Source organism: Gossypium hirsutum, chromosome A13, assembly GCF_007990345.1.
Source record: "Gossypium hirsutum isolate 1008001.06 chromosome A13, Gossypium_hirsutum_v2.1, whole genome shotgun sequence".
Classification (NCBI taxonomy): Eukaryota; Viridiplantae; Streptophyta; class Magnoliopsida; order Malvales; family Malvaceae; genus Gossypium; species Gossypium hirsutum.
The window spans coordinates 9938083-9950402 of NC_053436.1; the positions used below are offsets into that span (position 1 = coordinate 9938083).

Below are 12320 nucleotides of genomic sequence, written 5' to 3' on the forward strand. Positions count from 1 at the left end.
AACCTTCAAATACTCTGTAATTTTATGCTGTTTTCCTTCAAATTTTATATAACCTTTTGAATATTTCATATATTTTTAGAATTATTAATTTTTAAAATATTTTTTTGGAAATATTTTATAATATTTTGAAAATTTTAAGTTTATTTTTTATTTCCTCATTTTAAAGTTTTTATTTTTATTATATTTTAGGATACAATTATAATTTTTTTATTTAATTTTTTCAAACAATATATACAATTGTAAAAGTTACTTAAGATTTATAAAAATTTTAAAAATAAAAAAAAATTTAAAATTTAAAAATAAAATTATAAAATTGATTTGTTATGAATATCTTATTAAGTGGATGTATATGAAAATTAAGATAAATTTGATCTACTTTAAATTCTAATAGTGATTAGAAGTAGATCTCTACTTCATTTATATTTTTATGCTTATAAATAGAGACTTTAGAGAAGCATTATAAACTTCCCCATTGATCAATAAAATACATTCTCCATTGCTTCCCATATTTTCTTTGTTTTTTACTCTTTCTCTATTTATTTTATAACACGTTATCAGCATGATTCTCTTTTAATTGTTTTTCTCATTAAGTCACAAAAAATTTTCCCTTTCACCAAGCCCTACCTCTTTCAAGCAACAACCAATGCAATAGCTGGTCACTCAAATTTGCGACTCAAGTTGTTGCCGATTTCCTTCTAAAGCTACCGCTATTTCAGTATTCAATTGAGATCTGCGCATTATAGGTAATCATTATGCAAAGAAATTTATATAATCCTTACGTGGTATGTTTTTCTCCTTTGTTAATTGATTTCAATAAAATTATTTTATGAAAAGATTACTTTAAGGTTTCTTTTAAACTAAGATTCTTTTATTAAATTATAATATGTATGATATTTGGATGATTAAATTTTTTTATGATTAAATTATTTTTATTAAATATGCTTGAAATTATTGGATTATATCTTTTAAAATTGAATTTATAAATATTTGATTAGAGCATCATAAGATTTTATAACATATATGTGGTATTGAAATTTGATACAATGTGTATCAGATAACTTTTAAGCATCGTACACGAAAATTTTGATTTTGTTTATTAAATAGTTTTTTTTACTATTAGATTATAAATGTTATTACCAAAATAAATTTGTTTTATTACTTGTAATAGTGCTTGTGATAATAGCCAGGGTGATAACAATGATATTAAAAAATCTCAAATATATTTTATTATGATTTATTTATCATATCATGTTTATTATAATTGGAGACTAATCATGATAACATGAATAGATAAATTTTGATTTGAAATCCACGCATGTTTTTGCGATGGTGATTATGAAATAAAAAATCAATAGAAGCGTTTAAAAGCCTGTCCTACTAGATTTATTGTTCCTCGAAGTGAATACAAACATAAAGAAAATAAAAATGTACAGCCCAAATTTTGCCTGGACCTAAAACAAACTAACCCATTACAGCCCAATAACCAAAAACCAAAACAAACCCAAAATTAAAAAAAAAAAACCTAGCAGCACAATACCCAAACCATAGTCAAACAAAAAATACCTAACCCTAACCCCACTTGCACTGCCTACAGCCGTCACTGCCATGCCAACCCTCTGCCATCACCTACTCCACCGCCCCAACTGCTCCTGCAAGAGAAACAAGCAAACAACAGTAGAAAAATAATAAGAAATATATGCAAATGGCTATATAAAAGCTTAGAAATCAGGTTTTCAAACACTTTTGAATGAAATAAAAAAGAGATATTCAAACATCAAAATAGCAAATCTACGAAACAGATTCAGAGAGAAAAACAAGTTATAAAAGGGTAAAGGGTTACTGTTGTTTTTTTCTTTCCTTTTCTATTTATTTTCTTTGTTTTTTGAATCTATTTATATACATACTTCGACATTTTCTCTATTTTTCTTTTTAAAAAAATCAGTTACATATAAATATAAAAAAATAAAAAATATACATTTTTTTGGAATTCCGGCCACCGCGTATGGTGGCCGGCGAAGGCCAGCGGCGGCGGGCCATGGTGGCGACCGGTCGAAAACCTCGCCGGACCCTCAGCCCTGCAGAGGAAAAAAAAGAGGAGAGGATTTTTTTTAAAACAAATGAAAATGAGCTTTTTTAAAAAAAAATCTGAATTATATAGGCCACCAAAACGACGTCGTTTTGGGACTGGCCTTAAATGCCCAAAACGACGCTGTTTTGCCTCATGACCCGCACACAGACCCGACCCGTTTCCAGGATCCACGTGTTTTCCACAAAGGGAATATTTATGCATTTAGCCCTTCCGCTTTTTTACAATTTTATAATTAAATCTTTTGTTATTTTTAATTTTGCCCTGTAATTTTGTTTTCATTTCATTTTGGTCCCGCATAAAACGCTGCGTTTAGGAGGGCATGGATATTTTCTCCTTTAGTTCCCATTGTTATTCGCGTGTTCAAAATTGGTCCTTTTTTTTCTTATTTTACTTCTAGATTCGCCCCAAACTTTCATTTTAAATTCAATTTAATCCTTTCCCATTATTTGCTATTTTATTTTCAAATTAATTATTTTTATTATTACTTTCTATTATTATATTTATCATTATCATTGTTTCATTGCTTTTACTACTAACACAGTATATTTATTTCTATTATTTTCTATTATTGTCATTATTAATATATATTATTATTATTATTATTACTAATATCACTATTACTATTTTTTATTACTGTTATTATTATTATTATTATTATTTACTATCTAATATATTATTATTACCTTATTATTATTATTACTATTATTATTATTATTATTATTATATTTTCTTTTTTTTTGCATTTACTTATACGTTATTATTTTTATATTAACTAATTTAATATATATTTTTAGCACACTTATTTTATTTATACATCATTACTCTTATTTTTATCATTTCATCATTTATTTTATTTATATCTTTCTAAATAATTTCAAACTTTAGATTATTTATTATTTGTATTATTGTTATTATTACTATTTATTCTTACCATTATTATTACTATTATTTTTGCTTTTATTATTATTACTATATTGTTATTATTATTTTCTATTACTATTATCATTATTATTAATACTAATATTAATATTCTTATTATTACTATTATTATTATTATTCTTATTATTATTTTTTACTGCTAATATTTATTATCATTATTGTTACTATTATTTTTTACTATTATTATTTTTTATTTTTTTACTACTATTACTTATATTCGTTAGTATCATTATTAATTTTATCTGTATTTTCTTTACTATTATTTTTATTCTCATTATTTATTTTTTATTATTGTTATTATTATTGTCATATTATTATATATGTTTTATTACAAATTGTGCTTTAAATATTATATATTTTAATTTGGTTCTTTACTTCCAATATTTTTAAACCTTTTCCCTTGTATTTATTTATTCATTACTTTATTATTACTGTCCTCACTATTATTTATTTATTTCATCTTTACTTATTCATATTCACATGTATTATTATTGTAATTTGTTTGTTAATATTACTATGACCATTATAGCAGAATAGTATTCTCATAACATTCATTTGTTTATCATATACTCGATGCGTATAGTTGTTTCATATTATTGCATTATTATTTCTCCCACGCTATGTTTAAATATAATCAATTATCTTTGAATCACATTTTGAATAAGCCCATGTCGTTTTAACTTACGTTTGATAAAATTTTTAAGAAACAAATAAATTTTCAAAGTAAGGCAATGTTCTGTATTTAGAAATTCGAGAGATCGTGCTTAACGTACTGGGTTTCGATTTTTCTCGTTTGATCCAAATGACCGAATAACCTTTTAAAATTAAAACACGTGAGTTTTTGAAAATCAAAAGACCAACTTATTCTCGAGGGTCTGAAATGTTGTGTCCTAACGTACTGGATAGGGCATTTTATTACTTCGGGACAAGAAGGTCTTTAGAATTCATTTCGATTTACTCAAGCAAATTCTTCGTATAGATCAACATAAAAAATGAATTGTATTCTAAATTCTTTTCGAGTTTTTAAATTTTGACATTAAGACATCAATTAACCAATTAGGTACCAATTTTGGGCGTTACGAGGGTGCTAATCCTTCCTCATACATAACCGACTCCCTAACCTGTTTTCTCAAATTTCATAGACCAAAATCGTTGTTTTAGTAAATCAAAATGTTTTATTAAAATGACCAAATTTCTAGGTGATCCGATCACACCTAAACAAAAAAAATTGGTGGCGACTCCCAATTTTCGTTTTCGTTTTCAAAACCAAAGTCAATGCCTTTCTTTTCAAAAAATAGTTTCGACAAAAATATATAATAATGGAACACTAAATGTGGGAACATAGTAATAAATAAGAGAATAATGATAGTTCTCAAGATAACTCTTTAAAGGGTAAAGATATAAAAGATTATTGGCCACACGTGATATATGCCCAATTATTTTGTTTTTGTTAATATTCTTTAAGGAAGGATATGAGAATGTAGTAATGAATTTTATCATTACAAATAGAAAATATTTATCTTATTTGGTACTAAAACAAACAAATATTATTTTAATATTTGATAGTATAAAATAGTTGAAAGCTTCAGAAGAGCTAAGATATCAATATCTAAAAAGTACAAAATTTGTGATAGTTAATGCATTAGTTTCAAAAATATATTGATTATAATGGATATCATATTAGGATTGTGAGTGAAGAAAAGATTATATTTCATATGAATCCAAAGAGAATTGTGTAATACCCCAAACTCGGCTTAGAAGTTTAAGTCGAATCTGGAAGTGTTACACTAACGTATTAAAAACTTATTTCTTTTCAAAGTTTTAACTTTGAAAACCAGAAATTTATTTTAGGCGACTTAGATGATTTTGTAATTTCGTTTTAGAACTTGGCAGATACTGATGAGATTATAAAAAAATAAGGCAAGTCCACAATATATTACAAACCCAAAAGATTAAATCGTAGTTATTTCAGTGCAAAACAATTTGAGTTTCCGCATGTTGTCCGATCCTAAACAGATAAAGGTAAGACAAAGGGTGAGTTACCAAGCACCGCATATAACCAACCTCAAATACAAAAAAAAAAGCGTAAAATATAAATCGTAGTAACGCAAAAAACTTAAAAACAATTGTACAACCAGTACGGATAGATCTAGAGTATCACAGAGATTTCAACAAAGTTAGTGCAACAGAATAGAGCCAAACGAAACAAATCAAACAGAACAAAACTGAATAGATCAGAACATAACAGAATGGAATAGAGCAGAGCAAAACTGAACTGAACTGAATAGAACGGAGCAGAGCAAAATGGAACAGAACAGAACAGAACAGAGCATGTATGTTTATGTAGATGCAGTATATTTCAAACATATCAGAATGCAGATTTATTAGAAAATATCCTATCCAACTGCGCTACACACCAAAATAGAGTTCCCTTAGAACTCGTACAGCCACATTACACAAACAGATAACTATGGACAGTGCCACCAAAATATTTGCAGTTGAAACTGCCAGACCAGATATACTTGGTCAAACCACTATATTATAGTCGAGCTGTCAGAACAGAATTCTAGATAAACCACCAGATAATGCAGATCATTAAACTGCCAAAAACTTCCTTCCTTTCATATTAACCCAAATCTTATGCAATATGTCATGGCATGCATATACAGAATCGGAATGATGAGCATGTAAGTCATGCTATCATTCAATAAAAGAATCGGTAGACATGAGAGTTCATGTTTTGTAAGACATAATATTTATCAAACCTCAACATATCATATCAGATTTGCCATGAAGTCACGTGTACGATTATGAGTTAGAATCAGTAACAAGTAATCTAACATATTCATATATCATATATTCTTCATCAACAGAGTAACGCAGAAGCGTACTAGCAAGCTTAATAGAATACAGACTGTACCTGGATAATTTGCATACATTATACAATAGCACACTACGTTCTGACAGTTCCTATGTACTTAGGATCAACATAGTAGACATACGTACCGTTCTCAAGTTTTTTATTGTTAGATCATCATATATCAAGTTATATAGTCTAATTGAGATCGTACGGACCCTACAGTAGGCCTGCGTTAGTTTCGAATGACGTTTGTAGCCCGAATGAAAAATTTTAAATATTGTTTCACATGCTTGTGTAGTTTCACACGGCCGGGAGAACTCGCCTGTGTGACTCCACACTGTCTAGCACACACCCGTGTACTTGTCTGTATGTCCCACATGGCTTGACACACGTTCGTGTCATATGCCTGTGTGGTCATAATTTACAAACAGTGAGTTACACAGCTTGGACACACACCCATGTCACTGGCCCGTGTGAACCTTACACAATTCATAACCACACACATAGTCTAGGCACACACTCGTGTGCCTTCAATTTTTGTGAACAGTAAGTTACACAGCCTGCCACATGATTGTGTGGCCCACACAGCTTGCCACACAGCCGTGTGGCATTGACAGTCCCATTTTTCAACAACTAAAATTCGAATAAAAAGGGGTTTTTGATACCCACTTGATACGGGTTTGAAGCAGAAACAACAAGGATAAGTTCTTATCCGTAAACGATAAGCAATTGCCCAACAAACGGTTAACTCGTAGTCAAATCGCTAAAACTAACATTCTAAAATTAAAGTTACGTCGAAGAACTTTTGACACCAAAACTTTAAATTGAACTTATTGGCCAACAAATTAAACTAGAAGGAGAAGTCAGATCCCACACAGGATCAGCGCAATGTAACAAAAAGGAAGGTCACTTTGAAAGGAAGAAACCAAAACGAAGAAACTAAATAATGGAAAAGGAATGATAAAAAAAATGGTAGGAAAAAGAAAGGACAAAAATAAAAACCTCACCGGAGGTTTTGTGGAAGGTTTTAAATAACCAATCAAAACTAACTATCACACAACAAAATGCAAAAATAAAACATTCTCTAGCGCTTTCATCAAAATTCGAACACAAGACCAAAGAGTATACATTATTCTTGACATCAGTTGAGTGAGTTTAACTTATAAACCAACATTCAACGGTAAAGGTTTAAGGAAAATAAATTTTTTTTCTAGAAACAGGATTTCGTACCCAGAACCTCACATATATACTCAGGACACTTAATCACTAAACCATATCAATTTCCTTGTAAAAAATTTCCAAAGTCTAAACTTAAATTGAGGGATGACACTTTTTGTTTAAAAACTCAATGGGAATGGTCATAATAAATTTTCTCACCTCTAGAAATGGAAAAATGAAGAAAGCAAGAAAAGAACAAGAATTTCCAACAACTTTTTAAGAAAAGAGGCAATTTATTTATGAAGAATCATTGGTTATGTAATTATTGTACACTTGGAAAATAAGATCCACTTTCAAAGTTTGCTATTAATAGATTTTAATTGGATTCAAAGCCTACTACTGAAGTTTAATTTGTTTACTTTTTATTGTCAAGACTTAACGTAGAACAAAAAAAAGGTACATCTTTAAATATTAAATCAACTTGATATATGATTTAAATATTTTGAGATTGTTTTCTTTTTTAAGTTTTGATTACATGTGTTACATATTGTTTTAAGCATATCATTTGTTCATGAAAATGAATATTAACTTATTTATTTTTGTCAGTATAGTAGGTTTTATATTTAAATAATATATTTGATTAAAATATATCTAGTGTGCAAATTTATGTTAACAAGTCAATGAATTTTATGGTTATTCAGATTTGATTTAGTTCAAAGAGTTGTTAAAGGTAGTAGTTCATACGTTTTATATTATTCTATTTGTTAATTATTTAGAGAAATGACATGAACAATTGTAAATGAAAAGTTCTATGAGCTTAAATGGTTGGATCTTGAATTAAATTTCTTACATGTTTATGATGATGGTTATGAAAAAAATTACTAGTTTTTCATTATGTTATATTTTTTATGTTTGAGATGTGATGTTTATTTATATATTTAGTATAGGCTTGTTTCTATACATGACCTAGGCAATCATTCTTGGGAGTTAACTGATTATGCAAAACTCTTGTTAAAAGGGTTTTAAAGGTATTTTGAATTGAACTCGAGACTTCTCGCATTTGAAGCGAGAATCATACCACTAGACCAAATGCCCTACATTTGAATATTTTGGCATATTCCTTGAAGCAGATATAGCGAATATTGCATATAATTATTTGGAAATTATATTTATTGACTTAGTGGCATTATAAACTTCACTTTGATTTAGACATTTCCAGTAGTAAATGTCACAGTAGTACTTATGTGTGCATACAAAATAAAAGGAATGATAGTAAAATTATCAATTTGTTACAACTTAGTACAATTGAAACACATGTTAAAGTAAACCAGAAGTTTACTGATACAAATGCATTTACTACTTGGCTTGACCAGTTAGACTATCCTGGATCATATATGATGCAAAAATTAATTGAGAATTCATATAGGCATTCATTAAAGAACCAAAAGATTCTTTAATTTAAATAATTCTCATTTGTTACTTGTTCTAAATGAAAATTGATTCTTAGAAACTCACTAGATAAAGTTAAGATTTAATGTCTTGCATTTCTGAAATGAATATGGGCCCATTCATCCACCATGTGGATGATTTTAATATTATATAATTTTAGTAGATACATCTATAAAATAATTACATATGTGTTATCAACTTGCATCCTGTCATTTGCGTGATTCATTGTTTAAATAATTAATTTCAAATCATGAAATTAAGACAATTCATCTTGCTAATATTGATGAGTTTATATCTCAGTCTTTTATTGATTGAGTTTGAAAAACTTTTGTAAAAGTTTGTTATTTATGCGTATAGAGAAATTATTGATTGAACGCATCTGATTAATATTTAAACTATTACTTATGAGAACTAAACTTCCTATTTCAACATGAGATTATGTTGATTTACGTGTTGTACGCATCAAGTCAGTAAGTTATAAATACTCCCCATTACAATTGATTTTTGGTCAAGAGCTAAAAATTTCTCATCTTTGAATTTTTGTATGTGCGTATATGTTCCAATTGCTCTACCACAAAAAGATGAGTGAATACTCAAAGAAAGTTGGGAATATATATTAACTACGAGTTTCCTTGTATTATTATATGTTTTAAATGTATTGGAGATTCAATTATAACATAATCTGTAATTACTATTTTGATTTGGTAGTTTTCTCGACATTAGGGGAGAGAAATAATATCTTGTAATAAGTTAGGGGGAGAGTAATTTGAACCAAAAGTTCAACAAGGATAACTCATTATAGATTCCAAAAATAATAATTCTCATAAAAGAAAATAATAAATCTAGATGGTTATATAGTGAAGGTGGGTGCTCTAGAAGAGACCCAAGACATAACTAATAAGTAAAATTCTAGAAGAGATTCAGGTACCTGAAACTGATAATTAAAATAGTGAAAATAAGAGATCTCGATAAGTTATGTCAATTCAAGAAAATGTTGAGCTGATAATAAAAGTGGTCGACAATGATTTTGCATGCAATATTATTGTTGAAATAATGAAATAAAAGGAGGATGTTGAATAAATCTATTGATAAATATAGATATGGAATAAACTGGTCAAAATAGAAAGACGTAAATCAAATTCGTGGAGTTTTTGGACCAATAGTCCAAATACCTAAAGGTATAAAGCTAGTGAGGGTACAAATGAAATTGTTTTGCAAAAGCGGAATAAAAATATGAAGTTTTTTTCTAAGCCCTGACATTGATTATGAAAAGATATAATATTATTTTATGGTGAATGCAATAACCTTTAGATATATTATTAAGCTGATAGTTCATAATAGATTTAACTTGCATCTAATGGTTGTTATTACAACCTTTTATGAATCACTATATAGTAAAGTTTATATTAAAATCCTTGAAGGATTTAGAATGCTAGAAGCATATTGAAATTCTCGGAAAATTGTTCATTTATATGAATTGAAATAATTTAAACATATGTGGTAAGTTTGATTCAGTGAATAGTAGTTGAAAGAAGATTATAAAATAATCCAAAATACATATTTGTGTTTTTATAGGAAACTCATGATTAAATTTTGCTATGATTATTATTGATACTTCTGAAGAGATCAAAATATATTTCTCCAAAATTTTCACTCACAACTTCAAAAGAATGATGATATAAATGCTTAGCAAATACTTTCAAATGGTCATTTGAAAAACTAGTATTCAATATTGAATACTAGAATATGGGAAAGTATGTGATGTTTTCGTGAGGGGGAGTAAATACGCGCTGTAATTTTTTTCCGTTAATTGAGGTTTTGTCCCATTAGGTTTTCCTGATAAGGTTTTTAACGAGGCATCATATTATGTGTATTATAGATATGTGTACTCTTTTTCCTTCACTAGGAATTTTTTCCCATAGAATTTTTATCTTAGTAAGGTTTTAGCGAGACACATTATCTACCATAGACATCCAATGGGAAGTGTTATGAATATCTTATTAAGTGGATATTCATTAAGATCAAGATAAATTTTGATGTACTTTAAATTGTAATAGTGATTAGAAGTAGATCTCTACTTCATTTATATTTCTTATGCCTATAAATAGAGACTTTGGAGAAGAATTGTAAACATTCCAATTGATCAATAAAATAAGCTCTCTCTTTTGCTCTCCCATTTTCTTTATTCTTTACTCTTTGTCATTCGAATGAGTTTTTAATGCATTTTAGGTTTATTATCTTTTCTTATTTTTGAAAAAAAAATTATTTTCTTCCATAAAAATTGCATAAAATTGAAAAAAAAATGAGGAATTCAAATAAAACTTATAAAGTGAATAGAAATTTTATCCCCTGAAATGAGGATTTTTGAAATTGAAATATATTTTAGTTTTATTTATTTTAAATCATTAAAAAAATACAATAATTGAAGATTAAAAAAAAATTATCCACTGTATCATAAATACAAACAAAATTGGGTGTGGAATTGAAGAAGGAAAAGTGAGGCCTACCTTCATTAATTGAATAAGTTTGAAGGTGGGAAAAATAGAGAGATCATTAAAACTGCATTGACATCAACCTTTAATTAATCCCAAGTAATTAAAATAGTAGTGTTAATGCAAACTGTGATATTCTATTTTTAAAAACATGACAGTTTTTAAGTACAAATTTCTTTCCTTATGTATGCATGTTTTTTGTTGTTGGTTTTTGGGGACAGATTTCAGCTTGACAACTGCAAACCATATACAAATTTGAAGTTTTGAAACCAAAAAATAATACATGGAGTTTTGACCATTAATTTTGCCTTCTCTCCATATTATTATATCTATAATCAGAAATCCGTACAAATATTGTTTAATGAGGACAGATTGGACTATTTTATTTTTCCCTGTTGGCTTGTGCAAATGAAGAAGATGGGATGAATTTCCAATTTGGAAGAGAAAGACTTTTTCTTTTTTTAGGCTACACTAGAATATCAAAATTTAAGTACATTTAATCCCAACAAGAGAGGATAAAAATGTTTCTGCCTTCACCCTTCTAAGACAAACCCCTTAAGTGTTGAAGGGTTTATTGGAGTATAATGATAAAAGAGGATCAACTCTCCATTACCTACTGTCCCTACCTCCCAAATTTGGAATCTTTAATATTATTTGGCAACACTTGACTTGCTTCACCTCTATATTTACATCCTAATTGAATGTTCTATAAAATTAATTTTTTCAAAATTTATAGTTACCGTTTCACCAAATATTTGTTCATCATGGTAGTAATTAATTACCAATTTAAGCTAAAATATATAAAAATAAAATTAATTAAAAATTCCAAAAAATAAATAAAAATTGAGTTTCATCGAAACAAAGATGAGGGGTCATATAACCAAATAAATAACTGAATAAGAAAAAAAATCTCTTCCATCTAAATTACAAGCAATAAATTATAACACAAATAGTAAGAAGGATTAATTTAATGGTTATCCGCAAGAGGATTTGGCAGCCGACGTCCGGCCTAAATTTTATTTGACTTATTGATTTGTAACCTATTTTCATCTCATATCTTATTACACTTTAACTGTCCTTTAATGTTTAAATTATAAGAAAGATATCTGGTGTCAACACTAAGATATGGATATTTTCTCTTTTAGTCCCCACTATATCATATTCTTTTTCTAGTTTCTACCGGAGCCTTATTCTCCAAATAACATTTAATTATTTGGTCAATATGAAGGAGACAACTTCATTCTCATTTCACTCTAATTTAATTATGCAAATTTATTTATATTCATAATTGAAACCAAAAACAGAAGCAGAAAAGGAGGCGAGACGAGAACTT

The 12320-nt window shown here is 28.0% G+C and overlaps 1 long non-coding RNA gene across 1 annotated transcript; it reads right to left on the minus strand.

Annotated features, from left to right (window-relative positions):
- Nucleotides 1–1354: 1354 nt before the first annotated feature.
- Nucleotides 1355–2087, minus strand: LOC121212385 (uncharacterized). Its single transcript, XR_005907464.1, has 2 exons — nucleotides 1976–2087; nucleotides 1355–1649 (listed from the first exon to the last, which is right to left on the minus strand). It is a non-coding gene; the product is annotated as an uncharacterized lncRNA (long non-coding RNA).
- Nucleotides 2088–12320: the final 10233 nt, after the last annotated feature.